Raw genomic sequence first — 4719 nt, forward strand, 5'->3', positions numbered from 1 at the left:
GTGTACTGTGGGAGACCAGATATAGTGAATGCAGGGTCCTGGGTGTAGTAACACTTTAATTCTGATGGTTGCATTAATTTTAATTTTTTCCTTTTTTCACCTGGTGATCCTCCCAGTAACACACTCCCTGTCCTACAGTGACAACACTCACCTTCTGTACTTCTTCTGTGGATTAATAATTATCTTCCTAGGAGAGGACATGTATCTGACCACAGAATACCTCTCACACCTTTCACTCATCACCAGTGGGAAGGTGTTCTGTCCACAGAAGTGAATCAGGTAGGGCTGATAACGCTGCTTAAAATAGTATTGAAACCTCAGCATTTTTAAGCACGACACATTGAGCACATCAAAATAAACATTCCTCAGGAAATTATATGTTACAATTCTTACCCCTTACTACTTTTTACAATTTTAGTGTTGCTGGCTCCTGCTGTTTCAGTGCTGCTTCCCTGAACTTCCAGTCTTTACAGGAACAATATAATAGTGAAAAGTGCAGCCTCCAGTCAGGGGGTGAGTGGATATATAGGACGTTACAAGAGAAAGGAGCCACCATGAAACAGGTCACATACTGTATTTGGACTCCCCTTTTGAATTTTTTCTGTTCGCTATTTTATTCTCCCTCTACTGACATGGGAGTCCCAAAGCACAGTGCTATATTTTACACATTTGCTGTGTATTGTATTTTTAAAGCAGTGGCATATACAGTATGTCATGAGACCGTACCACTGCTTTTTAAATGCCCCCCCCCCCCCCATTTCTATATCTATCTGCAATGGGAACTGGAACAATTCTAAATATATATTTGGTATAGTGCTCCAGATTCTAGAAAGATCCTTATCCTGAAATCTACGTTTCCTATGCATGCTGGGTAATAGATGTCAGTCCCTGTCGAGTATATCTTTGCTATTTTCTCTATGTTAAGTATTTATTTTTCTGGCAGGTTTCAGTTATACCACCTTCTAGTCGCTAATTAACTTGTTAATGTGCTAGTTCTAGGATCATTAGTCAACAGGAATCCATAAAAAAGATTTATATGACAGCCCACATTTAACTCTAACTCACATTGCAGTGGAGGGCACATAAGTCCGAGGAATGTACATATATTTGCAAAGGTCTATCTGTTTAAAAAATTATAATTTTATACAACACTGACATTTTAATATTAATTTGGTTATTGGAGCATACTACTATACTTGTTATATTAGTTCTTTTTCCAGAAACAGAAATGATGGGTGAGCACTTTCTCAGTATTATAACTTACTAATAATAACTTGTTGGAAGTATCAGTTTCTTTTTTGCTCTTACTAGCAGGTACTCCAGCCGCTGGAGGTTATATAAGCAGGGCAGCAATATGGAGCTCCACACAACAGGGATAGGTTTGCAATTATTCTAATGTTTACTTTATGTTTTATATACTTAATCAATCCTGATTACTTGAAGCAGTTAGTTTGGGTGTGAGTTTACACAGGACTTAATAGCACTCAAAAATGACACTATCATTGCTCAATAAATCATGTCCGGAATTTTAGAACTTAGCATAAAGCTGAATTTCAACCTGCCTATATTTAGCATTCCCTGGTTACTCTCCTCTCCCTAATCAACATGCTAATCTTTCCATTTTCATTGCATTGCTTATTTTAGACCCAGTGACATAATCACTGAGTCTTTGTGCTTTGCTATGCAATGCTGGCAGATCATGGCTGGTAGGAGGAGCTTGCAGGGTGCTAGGCATAGCTCCCTGAATGCACCAGAGCATCCTGCCCCATCACACCTCTCAAGAGCCCTCAGCCATGATGCAAGCTGTGGGCTGGTTCTCGAGGAGTTCTACCAATATCTAAATGCTTTGATAGGTGGATGTCAGTGTGGAGGAGTGCGCATTTCCAATCAGACTGCATTTTCATGCAAACCAATCTAGGTAACACTAACAGGTGATGCTGAGCCTTCATGATTGAAAAAAAAAAATCCAATGAATGAAACAGGCAAGCTAGGGACAATGTCGCTGCTTTTAAGATGTCGGGTGGAGATCTATTTCATTTGGCTTATTTACCAATATGCCGCAAAATTTTGTAATTTTGTAACTTTGTATCATGTCTTAATAAAAAATCACGTTTTTAGTCGCACTGCTTGGATTGTTTGAAGCACCTTCTTTTTCCTATGGGTCTTTTCCTAGGTTTCTATATTCATGTCCTTGTATGGTTACACTGATCCAAACCATAAATTTGGTGAGCTAGTGGACTACTTAATATCATTTATCAAGAAGAGGCGAGTGAGTGACAGGATATATAAATCACACCACATCCCTGGAATTTTAAAAGGTTGAACTAGATAGTGTGGGATTTTCAGGGTGCAAGATTGCAATGATAAAGAGATTTAAAAACCACAATAAATTGTATTTAATCTCAAAAAAAAAAGGTAAAAAAAAAGTAAATAATTACAATACTGTAAAAACAAAAATTGAAGCTTGTCTCTATTGTTGCAGTAATTCCGTACATGTTTCGCCCAACAAGGGCTTCTTCAGGGAGAGAGAAAAAAGCTTCAACTGCAATACAGTCTACAATACATCAAAAAAAATATACATAAACAACGGAGTTATGACATACATCCACACAATAAACACAATAATCAAAAATAGAAAAGAAGGCTCACTTAATATCATTGTTTGCCTCTATTTATAGTGTTGCTGTCGTAGTGACATTTTATATTTTTTAGGTTCATTAGGAGTAATTTGTTTTACTTAAATTAGCAGCCTCATTCCCTCCATCCAATCTCACAAGTTTGGGATGCTGGTGCTCAGACTGCTGCAATGAAGAACAAAAATGTCGGGCTTCCCCAGCCTTTTGATGAATGAACTTTCATAGCTATCCGCCCACTTCTGATCTGGGTCCCTGAGAGCAGGAGCTGTTGTTTTTGTTTTCACTGCTCAGGCTGCTGTCCCTGTCAGCCATCCACTAGCAATTCCATGCAAAAAGGTCGGCACCACAGCATGATCTTCCAAACTTTATAGCAATTTATAAGCACGTCAGGTTAAAATCCAACACAACTGACCCACTTACGCGTTTCAGCTACACTGGCCTTTGTCGTAACTGACTGATAAATAAATTGTTATAATTTTGAAAGCTCCTGCTATGGTGCAGACTTTTTTGCGTGGAAGAGTAATTTGTTTTCTTGAAGTTAAAGCTAAACTCCAGACAGGTAACAACTCACATATTAAAACAGCTCAGTAACCATCAATTAATTATTAATTACATATTATAAATGTAAGCATTGTAAGTACCTACATTTTCTTTGGTATCAGCCATTTGCAATCTACTATACAGCAAAGCTTAAACAGGGGGAGGGAGAAGCAGCACAAAGGGCCAATCAGGTGTGAGCAGTGGTCAGCCCACGTTGATAGAAGGACAGAGCTTCACTGCCAGTCACAGGATGGGGGTGGGAAGAAGACCTGTAAGTGAATGTGAAGTTTCAGTAGCAAAAGCTAAGTTTTCCTGCCCTGTCAGACTTGGATGTGGTATGTAGAGCTGTGTAAATTGCAGGACTCAATAGAATGAGATACTAATCTCATGGCAGGCAACATTTCTTGTAATTTTATGCTTTTATATATTTCTGATTATGGCAAATGTTAGGGTTTAGTAAAGGGGCTTTTTTTGGGGTACCCTAAGGCTTGGTTCACATATGTGCAAGTGTTGCCGCTGCGGATCCGTACGGAAATCCGTGCACCACGCACATAGAGGAATGCGGACCCGCAAGCGGGTGCCAATAGTTCTAATGGCACGCCGCCCAAACTGGAAAACGCAACTGTACTGGGAACCGAGGTTCCCATGCGGGCTGCGTTTTCAGAAGAAGTGCAGGGTCGTGGGGCACAGGAGTCCATTCAAATAAATGGGCTCTCGTACCCATGCAAAACGTGGCCCACACAGCCTCATATATGTGAACTGAGGGTAAGGGTAAAATTAGAAGTTGGGTGACATTCGGATTACTTAGTAACTAAATAACTATATACACTGTACATGCATCACAAGTCTAGGTACTGTTAAAATAAACATAAATGTTACACTAAGCAACCAGTCAGCTTCTACATGAACATTTTTAAAGTATAGATTCAAAATGTAAAAAAAACCTTGAATATTACATTTTTATACATTATTAAGCTGCCATCCAGTCATGAAAAGACAAAATAAAATAATCATGCAACCAAAGCAATGGATTGATTCCCCATGTGGATTAAAATAGATTTGTCCTATACATTTAATTGGCTCTTGAACTAATGCATGTATCTTAGAAAGGCAACATATTCTTTAGTACTTAGCAGCTTTTAAATGTGCCATTTAGTTAAGGTATGGCTATTCCAGATGTCAATTAAGGAAGGACTCAAGATTCATAAGGACTAATGAAAACAATAGAGCCGTGAGAGGCATTAAAAGTTGTCAGTAGCATGAAACCATGTGTGTATTTTACATTCTGCCTGGAAATGAAGTGAATTAATTAGGGAGGGCCACCAAGTGAACAAGGAGGGATTTTCATGACCATGACGTTTGTGGTCTGTTATTCCTTCTGGGACATTCTGTTGGACTGTCATTGTATCAGTCTCTGCTCATTATCACTAAACTTTTTTTCAAAATTTTTTCCTCTGCATATCACATTTATCTGAACTTCTATTTTTTATATTAACTATTTCTTTTTTTAACACGTTTGTTCTTTATAAAGTTTCTGGTTTGA

Source organism: Staurois parvus, unplaced genomic scaffold (genome assembly GCF_062004578.1).
Source record: "Staurois parvus isolate SC_StPar_1 unplaced genomic scaffold, SC_StPar_1.0 ptg000303l, whole genome shotgun sequence".
Lineage (NCBI taxonomy): Eukaryota > Metazoa > Chordata > Amphibia > Anura > Ranidae > Staurois > Staurois parvus.